Below are 22,854 nucleotides of genomic sequence, written 5' to 3' on the forward strand. Positions count from 1 at the left end.
AGAAAACAAGATAAAATATTTATGAAAATGATCTACATCTCGCTACGATCACGTCAACGCGAAGTTCACGAAAAACGGAGCTAAAATGCGAAAGTTATGATTTAAACAGGATTTCCTATAGCAATATATTTAATTAAATCTAACCATGAAATTTAAAAGTTACAAACTTGATTAACAGTGGTACTAACATGTAGATAATGAAATTACAAAGCTAACGCAATTTGAACGGTTCAATTCAGAGCTAAAACGACGATTTTATAAGCAAAACAGTTCAAATGGCATTTCTGTAAATACTAAAAACGTTCTTTGAACTAAAACTGTTAACTTTATGCTTTCAAAACGAGAAAGCGTACACGGGGAAATATGCTAAGGATGGCAGGTTTTATTACATGAAAATAGAGGGGCTCTTTAGCATAATCACCCGCGAAGGGGTATCGTCCAACCAGGGCCTTTGATCACGCGATGGACGGCTAGGATTAAATCAGGGAGGGAAAGAGTGAAGCGGCGGTCGCCATGGCCGGCGGCCAAGAGCTATCGGCGCTCGCGGCTATGGCACTAGAAGCCACCAAACTCAAATTAAACGGCATGGGGAGGTAGAGGGGAGCATGGGGGCCTCACCGCGGGGAAGAAAGGGGTTGGAGACGGCTCGGGGAAGGCGGGTCATGGTGGTTCCGAGCTCGATGGATGGCGGGGCTTCTCCGTGCGACGGTTGTGGCCTCCGATGCGTGCGCGAGTGCGAAACTGGAGCGGGGAGCGAGAGAGGGACACGTGGGGGCTCGGCTTTGCTTAAAAAGAGGCCGGGGCGCGGGGGGCGCTCCCACGACGCGCGAGGAGCGGGCGCGGTTGCGGGGTGCGTGGGAGGAAAGTTGGGGAGCTGACAGGTGGGGCCGGGTGTCAGCGGCTAGGCACGGCTGTTGCTCGCGAGCAGCGCGACTGCGGTTGGGCCGGTGCAGTGCTGGGCCGGCGCAGAGCGCCAGAGGAAGGCCGAGCTGGGCCAGCGGGAGTGGGAGTTGGGCTGCGCGGCTGCTCAGGCTGAAAACAAAGGAGGGGAGGAAAGGAAAGAAATTTCCTTTTTTCCAAACAAATTTTCCAAAAGCATTTTCAATTCAAATTTCAATTCTCTTTGAAATTTTTTATCAATACCAAACATTCACAAAATAATATGCAGCGACATGAATGCACATACATGTTACTATGTTATGATAAATTTTAAATTCATGAGAAACTTATTTATTTCTACATTTCATGAGCACAAAATACAGAATTAACTCATTTTAAACCTATTTTCCAAAAGAGGCAAATTTTGGGTGTTACACCCTCCTTGATAGCTCTTGCTAGCTCCAAAATAGTACTAAAAGCTAAAATAGTATAAGAGTGTGGTAGTGAGGTGTAGTAGCTCCAAATGAGGTGTGTGTTGAAGGAGATCTCCACCCCTCTTCATATAGTGGCATGGAGATCGGTTTAGCGTAGGTAAAATAGGAAACCGCCATGGACCACCTTAGCATGGCGGCATGCAACCACCGTAGGAGACTGGGCTCGGGCTACGCCACCTGGGTGCAGGCGCACCTAGGGTGTCGCCGCACCCTAGCTAGCTTACCTGGCCACTGTCTTTGCTAGGTGGGCTGGTGGTTGGGCCTAGGCCCCTCCCACAGTGGTGCTTGGCCCAGGTTGTTGCGTGAAGGTGGGCTTCTCCATTTCTCCATTGTGCATTTCTGCTTTACACTTTCTATATTGCGCCTTATGTTTTGTTTTCCACTTGTATTCAAATGTATGTCCTACAAAACATGTTTCTTCCAATACAAGTGGAACTATGTCAATAGTACATGCATATGTGTCGAAAGTTTGTTTATTTCTCCTATTTTGGACATTAATTGCCGGTCGGATTTGACCAATAGTGACCACCAACAAATCTCCCAAGCTTAACATTTGTTCGCCCTGAGCAAATAGCTAAGTACTTGGTTGTTGATCAGGAGTTGCTACTATGCCAAATATATTTTATAAGTGTCTTGCATATAACAAAGTATTCTTCCGCAATTCAAATATGTCGGCATTTTTATCCACCCTTTATCTTGATCCCTATGGGGCATATAGCTTTTTCAAGTTATTGGACGGTTGTAAGATAGAACGGTTATAACAGAATCACCAATCATTCATTCCTTGATCAACCATCTACCCATAGGTTTTGTGAGTTTTGTAAAACAAATGTAAGTTCCTCAAATGTTTCTCTCGATCGCTCAATGTGTATGAAACCTCACCAAGACATTTGGCATTTTGCCTTCTTTTTCATATCCTACCACTAATGGTTTTCGAGTGGAGTTTTGGGTAGTTATGAAAGTGGGGCATACTTTCATCACATATTTTGCTAAGTCAAAAACCGGTCCTCAAGGAGATGCAAGTCATACACTTTGATCAAGACTTGCAAGTGTGTGGAATTTTTCATAAAGTCCTAATTCTAAATATTTTTAGTACTACTTTGAATCATGAATCTCTCTCTTTCTGGATGAATGCCTTTTATTTGAAAGTATGGGCTGTCTTTATTTCTTTGTTTCTTTTTCTTTTCTTTTCCTTCATGCTCTTTGGCATGCATTTTTTTTCTCTCATGCCTTTTGGCATGGACATTTTTCTTTTCTTTTTTTTGTTTAGCATAGCCCATACTGTTCTTTTTGGCATATGAAATTTTTGAGAGAGACACACATGATACAGTGAATGGAGTAATTATTTAGAGGATGGAAAGACATATTTTTGTATAACTCTCAGTGTAAGAGTCAGCAGTTTATTTATGGGTGTACGCGTGTCTTGATCATGGGTGCATGATGAGAATCTCAACAAGGGTCACAACAATTTGACAAAGCTCAATGTAATAACAAGTAGCATATGACTAAGGTTTAAATTTGAATCATGTCATATGGCCTTGGTATGTATTCATAATCATTAAGAAACTTTAAATTTTAGCATTTTTGAAAGTAAAATCTTCGGACGTCAAGTCTCTCTTAGAACAAAGTCATAGCAAATTCTATTTGTACCATATCATAACTCGCAATAATTTAGAAAAGGAGCATGCATTTGCACCCCATAAGTTTTCAAGTTTTTAGGATGAGATATTTTTTAGCCAACAAACTTAAATCTTGAAGAATACTAAGTTACAGCCTAGGCACAAATGAATTATAGATAAAACAACTATTTATCATTTCAACATAGGAGAAGCTAAACATTCCTAAAACACATACGAGAGTAGAATTAATATTTTTTGTGTTTTTAACATATTTTATTTTTTTTGGTATTTTTAATTTTTCAAAAAATTTAAATGCTAATAAATATTTAAATGCAGAAAATAAATGTGAAAATTAAGAAGATACAAGGGTACCTCTACGGGGTCCTCCCCCAAGCTCGCTCAAGGCCGGTGGTCCAGGTTTGCTTGCTTGGTGATGACTCTGTGGTACATTATATATTTTAAATTTTTATTTTGTTTAACTTATCCATGTCTATACTCAATAGTTTTTGGTACAGTGCTCAAACTAGTTTTTAATTTGATCAAGGTAGGCTATACAACCTAAGCACCATGCTTAATTTGAAAAGCCTATGAAAGTATGATCACCAGAAATCATATCTCAAACCATAACATGCATGCATTGATCATGAAAGGATAAACAAGATTTATTCAAGTGTAGATATATGAAAGGTGAACTAATTGTTTTTATTTTAGCATAATTTAAAGCATAGTCTATAGTTTTATTATCTAATATTTCTAAGCTAAGTAAATATTTATTAGATAATGAATATAAAGGATAACTACCGATTTACCTTGGGAAAGGGCTCATCGTTTTAAAGTCCACTAAGCAGGACTTCTTCTCCTTCACTCTTTGCTTGATGAAGGTACGTTCGTGCCTAGAGAAGTAGGTTGTACCTTTTTCACCTACCATACCTGCTTAACACTTTTTTGTGGTTTCTTCTTGGGCTGCTTATTTTTAGTATATTTATGCAAGTCAAATCCATTGAATGGACATCTCATTGTTTGTCCTTAGATGTGAAAGCTAACATGCCCTGATCCCACATGGAGAACTATGTTTGTAGTGTTAAGAAATGGGCTCCCTAGGAGGAGGGGAACTTCCTTGTTGTGGCCCATGTCTAGCATGACAAAGTCCGTAGGGATGTATGTGTCTCGAATTTTCACCAAGATATCCTTGGCTAATCCCTCTGGTTTTCATGAAGATTGAACTGCCATCTACAGTCGAAAGTGTGTAGTGGACAAAGGTCCACCCAAAATCTTATCATATATTACCTTGGACATGACGTTGATGCTCGCTCCAAGGTCGCAGAAGACATTGTGGAAGACATGCGGGTCAATTGAGCAAGTGATTGTCAGGTGCCCATGATCTTCTTTCATGGTGATGAAGGGTGGATCTACGAGATAATCGTGGTTTTCATGACATAGAGGCTTACCATACCTCATTGAGACCATTTTAACAGATTCGAGAGGGGGCTTAAGGTTGCCCTAGAATCTTTCCCGAATTAGAAATAGGTAGAGCGGCAGCAATTTGAGTTTCAATCATTTTATTAAATCTTAATTGATTTTTAATAGAGGAAGATAATTTTTCAAGTTTTGAATTTATGTTTTCAAACATTTTATTATTATACATAAGCTTTTTAGTGATATTTTCATTAATTTTTTGGTTGACCTAAAACTAGGTCTTTCAAGAAAGGTTGATTTGAATTGAAATTTGACTTAAAGTTCGAATTACCTCCTTGTGGGTGGGATTGATTGTTCCACCCATTATTGTTACCTTGTCAGAACCCATTGTTGATGTATGATACTTCTTCATGGGTCTTGGGGTAGTTGTTCCCCAAGTGTCAGACTTCTCCACAGACCTCGCAAGTCATTTGTGAGCCTATGGCCTGAACGGTGGCCTTCAAGGCTTCTTTCTCGTCGGCTCGTTCGTTTAGTTTTTAGTAACAAATCTATTTTTGTGGCAAGCATATCTGGCTCCTTCTCGGTATGCATGCCTTTTTGTTGTTTTTGTTCCTCCCCCCAACTTTGATTGGCCACCATCTTTTTTATGAGAGTCGTGGCTCCATCGATGGTTAGGGAAACGAATGCTCCTCTAACAGCGGCATCCACATGCCCCTTTGACATGGGCGTAAGCCCCTCGTAGAAGTTTTGGAGCATGAGCCAGTTTTCTATCCCGTGGTGCGGGCATGCCTGGATATTATCCTGCAACCTCTCCCACACCTCGGGGATGGACTCCATTGAAGTTTGCTAGAAATTTGAAAATTTCCCCCTCAGGGCATTGGTTTTGCCCATGGGGAAACTTCGCGAGGAATGTCGTGGAACATTGGTCCGACATACTGACAGCTTCCTTCTCTTTGTAGAATCATTGTTTCGCCTTTCCCACAACAGAAAAGGGAAACAGAGGGAGCCTGATGCTAGCTGGTGTGACGTCTTTGATGACGATAGTGTCGCACAGCTCTAGGAAGTGTAGCAAGTGTGCACTTGCGTCCTCGCTTGGCAAACCACAAAATTGGTTCACCTACACCATCATGATTAGGCCAGTGCACAGCTCGAAGTTTCCAACTCCCGTGTTGATAGTGGGCCCAACGGGCATGTTGGCAACAACGGGGTTGTAGTAGTCACGGAGTGTCTTGGCCATAGCGGTAGTAGTGGATGGTGCAGGGGTGACTAGCTCAACTACTAGCGGAGTAGCGAAGGAAGAAGCGGTACAGGACATGTTCTTCCTTAGGAGCACCTCTGGATTATCGGTGTAGTTTTCTGGCAGGTTGTAACCGGTCATACACTATCCTGTTTTCATCCACAACAGGAAGAAAACAAGCAGAATTAGCATACATAAACTATGGCTACCATTACATGCATGTGCTCATGATTATGTCCTACTAGATTCTTTAACCTATGCCATTCCTGGCAACGACGCTAGAAATGCTTGTTGGCATTTCTTAGCACAATCACCAAGTGAGGAGGTTTTAAGTCCATCCTCGGCAATGGTGCCAGAAGTACCTATTGGTATTTCTTAACACCATCACTAAGATTGAGTAAACCTTAGCGACGCCGCCAAGAAACACCAACTACGATAGTTCTTAATGATTACAGAAAATATCTGCAAGCGCACGGATCTATCATTGTAGCATTTCACCCGGAAGTATTCAGGGTATCATTATTTATATTTTCCTAAAGGAGGGCAAGGTGTTAAGAGTCTAGAATGAGCATGAACTAGATGACATACTTGCAAAGTAAACCATAGTCATGACAAGGGTAAAAACAATATTTCAAGGATAGTGGACACACATCCGAGCCAACCTCAAGGATAAAAGGAAAACAAAGAATAAAAGAATGTTTCTACGTGGAACAGGCATGTTCTAATATAGCCATGCAAAGAACAGTCAATGAGCATACAAGATACATGATTAGAGATTGTCTGCCAGCAACCTCGTGTGACAATTTAGACTGCTACACCCTACCCGAACGTGGGGGTCACAAGGGATGGATAGAGCTATCACCACCTGCCGCATACCCCTCAACCGGAGAGTAGAAAATGCATTCACCATGCTTGCATACATAGAAACTACCCAAATTCCCGTGGGTCCCCGACCCTACGAATCGACAGGTAAAGAACTTAGGCACACCCGAAGGCACGATGATCCGCCACCTCAACTTAGCTCTAATGCTACTCATATAACTTATATGAATGATTAAGCATAAAGTTCTACATGTCAAGATCATAACCCCCAAACTATATGCTAGTTCATAAATCATGATTATAACATGAGAACTATAGTCTAGTTCTATAGCACAACTATATTTATGATATGAGAGCATGACTTTGGAAGAAATTCTCTTTGTATTCATACCAAGCTTTTCTCTCTTTTCTCCCAAGGAGCCAATCCCTCCTTGATAGCTCTTGCTAGCTCCAAAATACTACTAAAACCTAAAAGAGTACAAGAGTGTGGTAGTGAGGTGTAATAACTCCAAATGAGGTGTGTGTTGAAGGAGAGCTCCACCCCTCTTCTTATAGTGACACAAAGGTCGGTTTGGCACAGGTAAATTAGGAAACCATTGTGGCCCACCTCAGCATGGCAGCATGCAACCACCATAGGAGACTAGGCCCAGGATACGTCGCCTGGGGTGTGGGCGCACCCAGGGTGCGGCCGCACCCTAGCTATCTCGCCTGGCCACCGTGTTTGCCAGGTGGGCTAGTGGCTGGGCCTAGGGCCCTTCCACGGTGGTGCTCATCCCAGGTTGTTGCATGAAGGTGGGCTTCTCCATTTCTCCATTGCGCATTTCTGCTTTACACTTTTTGTATTGCGCCTTTTGTTTTGTTTTCCTCTTGTATTCAAATGTATGTCCTACAAAAACATGTTTCTTTCAATACAAGTGGAACGATGTCAATAGTACATGCATATGTGTCAAAAGTTTGTTTATTTCTCCCATTTTGGACATTAATTAGTGGTCGGAATTGATTGATAGTGACCACCAACAGCCACCATTCTTTACTGTCTTTTGAAAGAACAATTTCTTTACATAACAAAAAAGCATAGACCTCTCTTTTACGAAGAATGCATTACTACTAATGTTGGGACAAGTGTTCTGAACAGGGTTGAGAGTAGAGGGCTCCTTGGTTAAGGCTAGCTTGAGAAGGTCTCCTAGAGAAGGTCACCTAGAGAAGGCCGGTGGGAGAAGGTTTCTCAAAGAAGGCTAGCTAGAGAAGGTCCGCGATGAAGGCCCGGCCGAAGAAGGTCTCCTGACGAAGGGGCCAGGGAAGGTCTACGATGAAGGCCCAGTCGGAGAAGGTCCCCTAACAAAGTCCCCACCAGAGAAGATCACCCAATGAAGGCCTGGCCGAAGAAGGTCTCCTAACAAAGGTCCGGCTAGAGAAGATCACCTAACAAAGGCATGGCTAGAGAAGATTGCCGATGAAGGCCTAGCTGGAGAAGGTCCACGATGAAGGCCCAGAATGAAGGCCTGGTATGAAGGCCTCGGATGAAGGCCCGGAACGAAGGCCTCGGATGAAGGGCCAATGATTATTCTGTATAAGGGCTTTATGAAGAAGGCTCAATGACAGAGACTCCACGGAGAAGGCTCCGCACCGATGGTTTCATGTGGAGGCTCCATGGAGGAGGCCTTGTGATGAAGGCTCCAACATGTGAGAGGGGACAGTGATGCAACAGCTAGGATTGTCGAAAATTGAGTGGGAGAGGAGAGAGCCCCCCTTGCCCTCATGCTCTTAGCATTATATAGGCAAGCGGCAATTTACAAGCGACCCCTTGGTGGGGGTAGGTTTTACATGCCACTCCAATGGTGCTAGTTGGTCCTCTTCTAGGGGGACTTAGCCCATATGAATGTGGATTGTCCCAACAATAGCCCCTCAGCTACTAGGATATGGCCGGTACTACATAACCTAGTAGGTGCTCATACTAGAAGAGGCACTACACAACTCAAGGTTTAGTTGCGAGGATCGCCCTTCGTAACCTATACGTGCGCACCTCACTAAAAACTCCATCCCAAAAACCCTATGGGAAAAAGGGCATGGAGAAAAGAGCACGCGCACGACTATAACCTATACATGTTCTAATTCCTAAGGCGTCTACCTCTGAATGTCTTGTTCTTTTGGATGTCTTCACCTTTGGGCTTTAGCTTATTTCTCCATTTCCATGATATTGTTCGTTGGCTATGCTTGGCACACAGGCTTTCATCTTCGAGGCCTTCTCCTCCAATATCTTCTTGATGTGCAAGTCTTCGGCTTTGAAATCTTCTTGGCGTGAAGGTCTTTATCTTTGAGCCTTCTCGGTGTGGAGGTCTTCATCTTCAAGGCCTTCCTAGCGTGGAGGTCTTCCTTCCTGAGCCTTCTCGGTGAGGGGGTCTTTGTCTTTGAGGTCTTCTCAGCGCAGAGGTCTTCATCTCCGAGCCTTCTTGGCATGGAGGTAGACACCTTAGGAATTAGAACCTTCTTCTTTAGTGTCTTCTCATGAGCGCTGGGCAAAAGACTTCACGTTCCAGAGTTGTTGGTCCTCCGGTATGCTCCCATAACCCCTCTTGGCCGGTACTCATGACCAAATCCTCCATCTCCTTTGGTGTAGTCGACGTAGTCATAGTAGTGGAAGTAGATGTTTGGACTGAAGTTGCCGATGAGCCCCTCGAGTTGAAGTGGTTGATGAAGGTGTGGTAGACCTTAGTGCCAAAGGTGTTGATGTAGCCCCTTGAGCTTGGCGATGATGGTAAGTCATTGTGGACATTGATGCTGAAGATGTTGATGAAAGCTCTCAAGCCATTGTGGAAGGTGAAGATGATGGTAAAGCCCCTCCTGTTGAGGACCCTCTTGCAAAGGTTCTTGGTGGAGTCAAAGTTGGTGTAGACAATTAAGGTGTTGGTGAAGCCCCCTCGTGCCGATGTATTGGTGGAGGCGAGTTGTCCTGGTTCGCCACGACTGTTGGTGAAGACCCTCCTGCAAAGGTGTGTGGTGGAGGAGAGGTTAGCGTAGATGCCGAAGGTGTTGGCGAAGGCTCTCCTACAAAGTTGTTTGGAGGAGGTGAGGTTGCCAAAGGTGTTGGCGAAGGCCCTCCTGCAAAGTTGTTTGGCGAAGGCCCTCCTACAAAGTTTTTTGGCAAAGGCTCTCCTAAAAAAAGGTATTTTGGTAGAGGTGATGTTGGTGAAGTCACCGAAGGTGTTGGCGAAGCGCGTTGGCAAAGGCGATGCCGATGTAGGCACCAACACCGCGTGCCGAAGGCCAGAGAAGTCGCATGAAAATGCACCTGAGTTGATCTCCTGCATTTTTTATGGACTTAGGTTGGGCATTATAGTTTCGTTAAATATCAACTTGCTTGCAAGTCTTTTGGCACTCAAAAAGACACAGGCTTTCCCACTTGTTGCAAAAAATGGTTAGTCATTTATATGATACATGAGGGGTGAAGTTTTTGAAGGTTTTGAGAGAGCGAAGGTCTTGATGCCTGACTACAGACAGGTCTTTGTCGGGTAAAGCTTTTTGAAGCCTTTGAGAGTGATGGCCCCAATGCCTAATCATGGACAGGTCTTTGTTGGGTTACCGCGGTGCAATGCATTTATGTAATGCATGTATGTATGTGATGATGCAAGTAAGTGCATTTGCTCGAAAATACTAAAAGGGGTAAACATATCATACACTTTGCAAAAATGATGGTTATGCTTGAATAAAAAATAAGCCCTGCATATAAGAAATAATGCTCTCGAATGAGATGGTTGTAGTTTTAGATTGCTAGTGAAGGCTGCCATTCAAGAACCTGCATGGTATAGGTATGTCTTGTAACATTGAATATAAAAAGAATTAGTTCCCTACGAAGGTTAGCTCAAATAACATTAGGGTTGATGCATATTATAAAAACCTAAGAAGAGAAAGAAAAAAATTGAATAATACAACCTGCAAAAAATAGGAGAAGTTTTAGCATAATTACCAAGGTTTGGTGGCTGCTGAAGGTCGATTGTTGATGGAGACCGCTGAAGGCTACCATCTGACCAAGGTTGCTAAATAACGAAGGTTGCTGACAGATGAAGGCTACTCAATGACTAATGCTGCCAACTGACGAAGGCTGCTGAATAACGAAGGTCACAGACATACGAAAGCTACTGAATGACTAAGGCTGCCAACTGATGAAGGCTGCTGAATAACGGAGGCTGTTGATAGACGACGGCTGCTGAATGACGAAGGATGCCAATAGACAGAGGCTGCTGAATGGCGAAGACTGCCAACTGAGGGTGCTGAATGACGAACGCTGTTAACAGACAAAGGCTGCTGACTAATGATAACCAACTGACTGATGAAGGCCAAATGGCCAATGACTGAAAAAAGCCGCTGACTGACAAAGCCAATAAGTGACAAAAGGTTGCTGACTGACGAAGGCTCCAACATGTGAAAGGGGACAGTGAGGCGACGGCTAGGGTTTGCGAAAAATGAGTGGGAGAGGGAGAGCCCTGCTTGCCCTCATGCTATTAGCATTATATAGGCAAGCGGCAATTTACAAGCGACCCCTTGGTGACGGTAGGTTTTACATGCCACTCCAATGACGTTAGTTGGGCCTCTTCTAGGCGGACTTGGTCCAATGTGGACTGTCCCAACAACTGATGATGATATTGTTGTTTTATTTGTCAGAAGAGGAGAGCACGTTTGTGCAGCTGGCAGCAGATGGACCATTATATATAGGAAGTGCTTCGGAGAAGCAGGTGTGCAAGGATCCAGATCCTTTCAACAACATTCCTCGAGCCCATAGACTGCCATGGAAGCAGCAGATGAGGAAAGGCCACTGATTCATTACCTATCTCCAGAGGTGATATTCCTTTTTTATCTTTTTTTTTTTAGAACCTGTCAACTACATGTCCAAAGTGCACAACGTAAAATGTTTCTTTTCCATTGTCATCATTCAGGATGATGCTTCACAATATACTAGCGACGGAACGCTTGATATTAACGACCAGCCTGCTCTGAAGCAACGCACCGGGAACTGGAGAGCATGCTTCATGATTTTAGGTAGGTTCTGCATGAAGTTCTTGCGACACACCAGAACAGAAATTACTACCCAAATAAGTAGAATTGACCCATTCAGTCTCTTGAAAATGTGCTAGGTACTGAGTTCACGGAATCCCTGGCATTTTTCGCTATCGCAAAGAACCTAATCACCTATCTCATGAGTGAGCTCCACGAGCGCAATGTGGATGCCGCCAGGGATGTCTCTACCTGGATCGGCAGTTGCTTCCTCACACCGGTTATCGGAGCCTTCTTGGTCGACACATATTGGGGAACATACAAGACGATAGTAGTGTTCCTCTTGGTCTACACCGTTGTAAGTTGCACCAAGAGAAACAGTAATTTATTTACCCATCTTTGACATTCAACCTTGTTCCATTCCATCATTAAACTCTGAAGTCTGAACTCATGAGTAATTAATTGGTTGTGTCCTGCTTGCATATGGTCAGGGGATGCTCACTCTGACGGTTTCTGCATGCCTCCCCTTCGCCATGATGGATTCGCCACACAACGGCGTAATTCATCGTGCCACAGCATACCTGGGGCTCTACCTTGTTGCCCTAGGCACTGGAGGCATTAAGCCCTGCACGTCATCCCTTGGGGCCGAGCAATTTGACGGCACGGACATGACCGAGCGGGTGACCAAGGCTTCCTTCTTTAACTGGTACTACTTCTCCATCAACATCGGCTCACTGCTGTCAGGGACCGTGATCGTCTTGATGCAAGAAAACATTGGGTGGGGAGTCGGATTTGCCGTGCTGATGGTGTTCATGGTGCTTGGGCTAGCGGTGCTTGTCGCCGGTCGGAAGGTGTATAGGTACAAGAAACTGAGTGGGAGTCCTTTGACAAGGGTAGCACAGGTGGTGGCTGCAGCCTGCAGCTGTGAGAAACTGCCATCTCGAGTTGCCTGAGCATACGTCAGCCTTGCACCATGATACGCCTTCTGCAATCGAGCCAAATTTCAAGACTGAGGCTGCGAGACAGTTCAGGTGTGTGTACAGTTATTGTTACAATTGTCACCTCAAAGTTGCTCACTTACTGCAACTTTGATGTACATAGTAATAAAAAATTATGTATAAATTGACTGAATCACCTATATATCAGAACTCAAATTTCATATGATGTACGTACGTCTGCTGTCCAGATTCTTTGACAAGGCTGCCATAATATTGCCCTGGACTGGCGAGAAGGGTACAGCAGCACCGACGAGCCCATGGAGAGTCTGCACGGTGTCCCAGGTGGAGGAGCTGAAGATGCTGCTCCGGATGTTGCCGGTCTGGGCAACCATGGTGCTCTTCTTCGCCATCACTTCGCAGATGTCATCGACATTCATTGAGCAGGGCGCGGCCATGGACAACCGTGTCGGCCCATTCACCTTTCCTCCGGCGTCCCTGGCAACCTTCGAGGTAATCAGCGTCATGGTCTGCATCCCCGTCTACGACGCCGTGCTGGTGCCGCTGGCCCGGCGTGCCACTGGCAACGACCGCGGCCTGTCACAGCTGCAGCGGCTCGGTATCGGCCTCGGACTGTCCGTGTTCGCCATGGTGTACGCGGCGCTGCTCGAGGCGAGGCGACTGGTCCTCGCGCAGGACAACATGCCTGCGATGAACATCATGTGGCAGGCACTAGTGTTCGCCGTGCTCGGCGCGGCGGAAGTGTTCGCCACCATCGGCATCCTCGAGTTCTTCTACGACCAGTCGCCGGACGGGATGAAGAGCCTTGGCAACGCGTTCGCGCAGCTCTCCATGGCGGCCGGGAGCTACCTTAACTCGGCTGTGCTCGGCGCTGTCACGGCGACCACGGCGCGCGGCGGGGAGCCCGGGTGGATCCCGGACGACTTGAACGAGGGTCATCTGGACTATTTCTTCTGGATGATGGCTGCTCTGGGCACGGTGAACCTGTTGCACTTCTTGCACTGCTCCATCCGATATAGAGGCAACAACAACAGCACAGCTTCTTGTGACTTCAGCACGCACGGGACTACATTCCTGGAAGCACAACCGAGTAGAATAGAGTAAACTGTGTAGTTTGCTGCTGCTCATATGTTGGGGTCTTTTCAACCTCTAAATCTGAAATCAAGTAGAATAAAAAAAGAACTGCCATACAATTCGAAAAATCTGAAGTTTTTCACTGTAAAATAATGTAATACCACAATCATTGGAAATATATATTCTTTATTATCCACAATGGCATTAGGCTATAGGACTCCGGGTATGATTGGGATATGGTTGTGGGGTCCTTACCCACAAGTGCAGTGGGCCGAGTGGCACAAGGAGATTCCAGAAACGGTGAGGAGGGTCGGTGCCTCCATGACTGGATGTAGGGAGAAAGCGTAGGAGAGAAGGGAAGGTCAGGGATGGAGAACAAATTCTGTCATATTCGATCAGCATTCAACAGAGTTGACTGGAAATAATTCATTGGATTTGAATCAGCCATGCAATAGCATGCTTAGAGTTATTATTGCGTCATTGATTGTTTAGATACGGAGAAAATGTTTTTCAAACATGTACACCTTAGGTCGCCGGTGGATTGGGACTAGGGAAGGGCGGTGAAGGAGCAGCAGGGTGAGCGGCCAGCGGTGAGGCCACCGGCAGGGCGGGGTCAGAGGTGGCAGTGGGCAGGGAGGATGAGCTAAGTTGCCGGAATTGGATTTAGGAAGGGTGGCGAAGAAGCGGCGGGGGTGGGCGGCCGATAGTGAGGTCGCCAGCGAGGTAGCTGGCGGCCAAGGCGGGGTCGGAGATGGTGACGAGGAGGGAGGAGGAGCTAAGTCATCGGGATTTGGATTAGGAAGGGTGGGGAAGCAGTGGAGGGGTTGGGCGGCCGACGATGAGGTCGCCGATTAAGTATCCGGCGACCAGGGCGGGGTTGGAGGTGGCGGCGGGCAAGGAGGTCGATGAAGATGAACAGCGTCCGAACACTCGTCCGTCCAAACGTCCGGACGCTAGGTACGCTATTTCTTATTTGGAATATTTGGCCACACAACACTAGTTGATGATACATGTAGCTAACTTAATACAAATGCATCTCAAAGTGTCCTTCAAGGGACAGATTAATATTCACTAATTCGTACACTAGCGCTTGCTGTGCAATTAGTTTCATGGCTGAATGGTCAAATTAATTGACTGCAGAGATGAAATATGGCGTCAAATTGATACGTGATTAAGAGAGACGTATCAGATATAGCCAAATCAAAACAATATAAAAGGGATTGAAGTAATAGTCTGATCATATTAGTAATATAGGTGCGTTGAAACAAGTTTCACACAGGGGTCCACTAAACGGCGCCCTGTAGGCGAATAAGGTCGATGCGGGAGAAGATCCAGTCTGTTCATGAGATGTGAAGCTGGAGAAGGTGCCAACTTCAAGCATGTAGCTACTGTGTGTTAGGTGATATGGACCATCATGATCTTGGGTAGGCCCAAAAGGTTCAAGATATACCCCTTAACACCTGTGTTCAAAGATAACATTAATAATAAGGGCCTACCCGTCCTCCGGGTCGTCTGAGTCAGAGTACCCCAAGATCTTTGCTTTCGAGGACTGGGTGCCGGGGATCGTGGACGGCCACCGCCTGAGAGCCCGCGCACAGCCATGCCATGGTCCGCCGCTGCAGCACCAGCGGCGCCGCCCTGACCGGGATGACGACGATGGCCGCGGCTCCAGGGGGCCATCCCGGGGGAAACTGGAGCGCGGGCAGCAGGCCATCGACATTCTGCGTCGGGCTGGAGGAAACGCCAGTGCTGGTGGCAGTAGGGAGCGCACTCGCCCCCATCGGCGTATAGGCGCAGGGACGCTGGTGATCAGGAGGTGCCTATGGATGGGGATCGCGGCAAGAGCGCTGAGTGGGGTGTTCGGGGCTCGCCTAGACCTTGGGACCCCTGCACAGGGAGGACACGGACTGGGAGCGTCGCCGCTCGCGGTCACCTCTCAGATACTACTGCAGAAAAGGTTTGTAGCAATGGCTCAATTTTTTTTTAGGAGCGGTTGAGGATGGAGGCGCCCATATAGTGGGTGTGCTCGGAACCCATGAGACCAGCCGCCCCTATAAATAGCACCGTAGGGACGCCTGATGATACGAACTGCCCCTATAAATAGGACGATTTGTAGGGGCGGCTTACTCATCGGCCGCCCCCGGTGTTGTGATTTGTAGGGGCGGCTCAATCACCAGCCACCCCTACAAATGCTGCACGTGCAAAAGGCTTGGGAGGCCTTGGGCACCTCTAAAAAATTGTTCTATTAAGGGTGGAAGGTTTTGGTCTCAAATTATTTGATGGAGAGGTTATAGAAGTTAAGAAAATGTTATTCCATACTTTTTTTTGAAGTTTTAATGGTTGGTTAGTGAGTAATTAGAGTTTTGCTTTTCTCTCTCTTCTATGGTGCTTGAGCTACTTATGAAGCAAATTAGACCCAAATTTTGAATGTACTAGGATAAACTAGGTAGGGGAACAAAATCATACCCTTATTTGGTCCATATTTTTTGATTTTAGTGAACAATTAGTTAGTTTTATGGATGTTTCATGTGCATGTAGATCTAGATCTAGATCTAGGGTTTGGTTTTTTTATTAATTTCATTTTTGTAAATTTATGTGTGATGAAATTGGACTAAGGTTTGCATGAAAGATATTGAGTAAAATATAATTGTTGATAATTATTATCTTTGAAATTGTTTATTATAATCAACAAATATGTATTTTAATTATTTATAGATAAATAGGCCATTAATTAATTTTCCTCTACCATGGTGTGTTTGTATGCTTCATGTAATTATATTTGATTTATATTCATATATATCTGAAGTATATACAATTATTCTCAAGTAATTATTAATTTGATTTATTTTTATATATATCTAAATAAGTAGTCCTTTAATATTTGTTTTGTTGTTGTTGTAAAAGATGGAGTACATGAACTCTTGGATGTATGGTTCGTTAAGGTTCAAGGCAGGTTTCCGTGAATAGGTGGATAAATTTATTAAAGCCAGAGAAGCATGCAACGACGTTGACAGAGAATAAGGATACAATTATTTGCCACTATAAAGATTGTAAGAACCATATGGCATGGATAGATGTGAGTATCATCAGATCACATTTGATTATGCGAGGATTTGTTGAGGACTACACAGTATGGATTCATTATGGTGAAACGGTTATTGTTAATGACGAGGATGAGGAGGAATACGATGACGAAACCCTAGAATCCCTGTCCCAATATTCAGCAGAGCTTGATGCATGAATGGATTCCAAGTTTGGCAATGAACAAGGTGGTGATGCTGGTGGTTGGGATGGTAACGACGAAGGTGGTGCCAATAATGATGGCGGAGCATATGTCAGAGATGAAGATGATTTGGAGGACATGATTCAAGCCCTTGGACCAAAGATTTTACTAAAGAGCCCGAAAGGTCTAGAAAATTTGGAAAGGGTGACAAAAGCATCGAAGGAGACTGTGTATGGTGTTGAAAAGGGTTGTCCGACACATTGGACATTGCTACGTTTTGTGCTTGAGCTACTCATCCTGAAGGCTAAGTATGGCTGGTCAAACTGTAGTTTTAATGATCTATTGCATCTCCTATCATGGGTGCTGCCATAACCAAACTCAGTTCCTGCCAACACATACCAAGCGAAGAAGGTCATAAGTCCATTGACAATGGAGGTTGAAAAAATCCATGCATGCCTCAACCACTGTATCCTTTTTCGTGGCGAAACATTCAAGTCACTAGATAAATATCCCCGGTGTGGGGCCAGCCGGTACAAGAACAATGACCTTTACGGTGGGGACGAAGCCTCCACGGGGAAAAAGAGGAAAAATAAGGGTATGAAAAAGGTGGTATAAGAATCTCAGCCCCTAGAGGACACTCCATTAGGCAATGATGCAAAGCAGACAAGAATTCCTGCCTTAGTAATATGGTACCTACCAGTGACCGACCGCTTGAGACGTATCTTCCTAAACCCTAAAGAAGTCACACTCATGACATAGTGGGATGATGAGTGCAAGGTGTATGATGATAATATTGCACACCCATCTGATTATAGTCAGTGGCAAAGGATCGATGAGAAGCACAAAGAATTTAGCGATGACCCAAGTAATGTACGGTTTGGCTTGAGCACCGATGGGCTGAATCCCTTCAATGAGAGGATGAGATACCACAATACCTGGCCAGTGATCTTGACCATGTACAACATCCCAACGTGGTTGTGTTAGAAAAGAAAGTATCTTCTCCTCACTATTCTTATTTCTGGTCCTAAACAACCAGGCATTGATATAGACGTGTTCCTCGATCCTTTGATGTAAGAAATGGAGAGGCTATGGAGGCATAGGGAGCGGATATATGATGCATTCCGAAAGGAGGACTTCATATGTAGAGCAATAATATTTGTTACTAACAATGATTACCCTGCGCTATTTGCTTTGTCTAGATAGATCAAAGGGAAGATGTGATGCTTAATTTGCTTGGATGGTACTACATGGGTGTTCCTAGATACATCCAAGAAGATAGTTTACCTAAGGAACCGACGCTTCTTAAAGATAAGTCACAAGTACCGCATCAAATTATTCTTTAGATTTTATGACAACACCACGGAGATTGAACCCCCTCCCGAGAGACGTCATAATGGAGAACACGTGTATAGAATGGTGAAAAACATACGCGTCTTCTATGGAAAGAAGAATTCGGATGGAACAAATAGAGATAGAAGCACACCCCCTATCGAAGGCGTACCTTTTAAGAAATAATCGATCTTCTTTCAGTATCTACCTTATTGGCCATACTTGGAGGTCCCCCATGCCATTGATGCTAAGCACATGCAGAAGAATGTCTTTGAGAGTCTCATTGCTACCTTGATGGACACAGGCAAGTCAAAGGATGGTCTGAAATCACGGAAAGACATGGTGCAGCTAAACATGATGCCACAGCTTCACCCCAGTACCTAAGGCTAATGGAAAATACACTCTACCCGTGGCTACTTGCATAAAATGTGGTCCTACGAGAGGTTTATGTCGGTTCTAAGCCGATACATGCATAATCGAGCATACCCCGAGGGCTCCATGATAGAGGGTTATAGTACTAAAGAAGTCATCGAGTGCTGTCAAGAGTACTTAAAAGTATAAAAAGGGATTTGTAAACCTGATTCTCGTCACAAAGGTAGGCTGGCTGGGAAGGGCACCAGTGGTAGAAAAGTGTTCATCGACCATGATTACAAAGAAGTGAGTTGGACGCATTACAGTGTCTTGTAGAGTACACAGCTGATGCAACCGTACATTGATGAACACTTGGCTATCATTATGGCAGAGAGAAATGGTTGTTTAGATGATTGGGTCATCAAACAGCACAAGTAACGACTAACTACATGGTTGAAGGACCAAAACATACTGCCTGGAGAAACCATAGACTCTATTACCATTAGTAGGTTGGCGGCGGGTCCATCGAGACAAGTGACATCTTGGAAATCTTATGACATCAATGGGTACATGTACTATACCCATGCAAAGGATAGTAAATATGTGAACCAAAACATCAGTGTTCGAATAGAAGCTCTCGATAGAGTGGGGCGAAAGATCTAATACTTTGGCATCATTGAAGAGATATGGGAACTTGACTACGGAAGGGATATAATGGTGGCCCTGTTTCGATGCCGCTGGATCAAACAACACCAACTAAATGAGATCAGATTGAGAGTCCTGGACCTCAAGAATCTAGGCTACCAAGATGACCCTTGGGTGCTTGCTTCATATGTTGCACAAGTTTTCTATATGCTAGACCCACAAAGTAACCTCCCCTCGAAGAAGAAGACAAAGCACGCGGTTGCCTCTGGGAAATAGCACATTATCAGAGTTGATGGCATGGACTATGTTGAAGCTTACAATAACTACGATGATATGCCGTTATGCACAGACTTTTCTAAGAAGATCAGTGTTGTGGAAAAGAACCTACCCAAAGACATATTACCATGGGAACGAAAAGGCATGAAGGGAAAAGTCGTAGCAGTGGGCTAGCTAGTTGTTGAATGTGGAGTGTTTGTATAAGTGTGTGCGTTTGTAAGACTTCATTTATGCATGTCTGTGAGACTATATATTTATATAAGTGTGTGAGACTATTTATGCATGTGTGTGAGACGACCCTTTGCAACATCTATATGAACCTATTGCAACATCCACTCTATTACTACTAAAACGGTTGTAACACGCAGACACTTGAAACAAGCGCTTATTACTACTGCAACATGTTCGGACTACTATTGAAACACTTAAAACAAGCACTTAACACTTTATGAAATGAACAAATGATCAAAATAAAAGTTGGAGATCTTGACGAGTTATACAACTTTTATATTCATCACCTTTACAGCTGAAATCATTTAGTGGTTTAAAATCAGGTTTGAAGTTGTCATTTTCTAAAATTCAAAATTTGAATTTTCCAAAATTAGTGACAAAGATAGATAACCAGACTAAAATGATAGAGCATGATTTTAGAAAATTTTAGGAAACAAACCATCACATTTGGAGTTAGTATGAGAGAGAAAAACTAGTTACAAGTTTCAACCACAGATTAAAAAGAGAAATTACACTTGTTCATCATTGATCATCATGAACAGTTGTGATTTTTCTTTTTAATCTCTGGGTAAAATTTGTAACTAGTCTTTCTCCCTCATACTAACCCTAAATGTGTTGATTTTTTCCTAAAATTTTCTAAAATCATGCCCTATCAAGTTATTGTGTTGATTTAGTCATTCTTTTCATTTGACAAAGTTTGAGAAATACAAATTTTCAAATTTAAAAAAATAACAAGTTCTAACAAAATTTTGAAACACCAAATGATTTTAGCTGAAAAGTGATGAATACCAAAGTTGTATAACTTATTAAGATCTACAACTTTTATTTTGGTCATTTCTTAATCAAACAAAGTGATAGTAAACATTATTCATAAATCAACATGTCTCTCTATAGTTTATGAAACTATGAGTGATATGTGGATTTGTGAACAATGTTTACTAACACTTTGTAAAATAAAGAAATGATTAAAATAAAAGTTATAGATAGTGATGAGTTTAATAACTTTTATGTTCATGACTTTTCTAGTTGAAATCATTTAAGGTTTCAAAATCTTGTTTGAAGTTGCCATTTATTAAAATTTAAAATTTGAACTATCCAAATTTAGTCAAATAAAAAGATGACCAAAATAAAAGTTGTAGATAGTGATGTGTTCAACAACTTTTATGTTCATAACTTTCTTATTTGAAATAATTTAAGGTTTCAAAATCTTTTTTGAAGTTGCCATTTATTGTCAAATAAAAAGATGACCAAAATAAAAGTTGTACATCTTGATCAGTTCTACAAATTTGATGTTTACAAAAATTTTATTTGAGGTCATTTAGTGTCCTAAAATTGTTTTAGTTGTTTTGAATTTCAAATTTTCAATTTTTAAAATATTATTTTTGTAAAGAAGAAAATAGAGAATTATATATTTTCTATACAAAAATGTATATATAGATACATTTATATATAGAATAATTAGAAAACAAATATATATATATATATATATACATTTATATATATAATATAAATATATAGAACAAGTAATAAAAATAAATTGAAAAATATTTGTAGGGACGGCTTAGTCAGGAACCGTCCCTACAAATGCATTTGTAGGGGTGGCTCACTCACCAGCCACCCCTACAAATCGTCCCCAGTATAAATGTAGGGTGCACGGGGAGGCCAAAATGTAGGGCGCTCTTCTTCCTTGCGGACGCCGTCAGGCTGCCAAACTAGCCCCCGCCGCCGCTGCCACTGTCTCCGTGTCATAGCGCCGCTTCCTCTCACCTCCATCGGCTCATGCGCGCCCGACCGTGCGCTCTAGAAGTCCTCCCCACTCTTCCTCTTCGTCCTCTGTGCCTTGGAGCTCCGCAGGGTCCTGCTGTTAACCCTAGCGCTGCCGCCGTTCGTGGGGGCGAGAAGCTCTACCACCACCTCTGCTGGGGCTCGACCGTCTTCCTTGGCTCTGTCCGCCACTGGGACCTGTTGTGGAACCCTAGATGTGGGTGAGGAAATCCGCCGCCGTATGTCGTCTTCCCCCAAGCGCCTGGACCTAAGGGAAGATCCTTCATTCTTCAAAGAGGAAGCAAAGGACGACAAGAAGCGAAGAGCGGGTATGATATTGATGGCATCAATGGAGAACCCGCAAGAACTTCCTCAACTCTAAAGTTCTTTGTGGAGGAAGTGCGGTACACAGAGTGGAGTTGCATCATGGTGTAATTGTGGAACTTCAGTTTCTAGAATCTTGAGGTACGTTGTAAACATTTATCTTGTGGTAACTCATGGTCTAGGGTGTCAATTGCTCTAGAGGCCTATGCGAACAAAACCCATGTAGTTGAAAAATCCTTTGGTTGTGTGCATCAAAGTGTTAGTGTATATCTGTATTGATTTTTTTTTGGCTCATGTAGGACAATGATACAGAGCTCTTACAAAAATATCTATGCATCTATTTGTTAGCTTTACCCACTTTGACTAGTCTTGGATGGTAGAAAATCTGGGATGTTAATACTTAGTATCTTTTAGCAATGGAACTACTTTTGAGCAATAATGATTAGGAGGCTTGCTCTGCTCAGTATTATTAGCAATTGGACTACATTAGAGCAATAATGATGCATGTTTATTTGCCCTAACATGTTCCATTCAAGAGAGTACAGATTGTACTGCATGCATTCACTATTTCATAATGTGCAAAGTACAACAAGGAGGATATACTAGTTTATAGGCCTATTTGGATCATCTAGGGCTACTTCTTAGGTGAGGCTAAAAATTACCTCAAATTAGCTGGGTTGGCTAGCTAGTTGGTTAGCAACTATTTATAGTCATCACTAAAAATTAGCCCACTTATTGATCCCCCGTTTGGATGGACCGGAGCTAAAAATTAGCTGGCTAACAATTAGCCCTATGCATCCAAACAGGCCCATGTTAAGAGGAATTTAATCTGGATATGTATTGGGTAACCAACTACTTGGATTAGACTATCAGTCTAAAAAAGGAATTCTAGAAGTTTGGTATTATGGCTAATCCTGCACCCTCCCCTCCAATCAATTGCCTAGGACTGAGTGTTTATAGTATGCTGAAGATATGACAACACGGCTAGGATTTTGCTTGTAAAGTAGTACACACAAGAGAATATTTCCTTGCCTATGTCCTTTGGCATGCTTGTAACTAGATTTTTACTTTTGTACCCTCCATATTATCCCTTGTTGAGAAGCTCAAAACTGCATTATGTCTTCATATGTTGACAACTTCAATCGATGAAAATGCCTACTTTAGTCTTTGGTTACCTTGTTTAGGGTTTGGTTACCATGTTTTCCAAATAACAGAAACACGATAT

At 43.4% G+C, this 22,854-nt stretch overlaps 1 pseudogene; it reads left to right on the forward strand.

Moving 5' to 3' along the window:
- Positions 1–11,235: 11,235 nt before the first annotated feature.
- Positions 11,236–13,516, forward strand: LOC136461629 (protein NRT1/ PTR FAMILY 8.3-like; annotated as a pseudogene).
- The last annotated feature ends 9,338 nt before the right edge of the window (positions 13,517–22,854 follow it).

The sequence above is a fragment of the Miscanthus floridulus genome, chromosome 1 (genome assembly GCF_019320115.1).
Source record: "Miscanthus floridulus cultivar M001 chromosome 1, ASM1932011v1, whole genome shotgun sequence".
NCBI lineage: Eukaryota > Viridiplantae > Streptophyta > Magnoliopsida > Poales > Poaceae > Miscanthus > Miscanthus floridulus.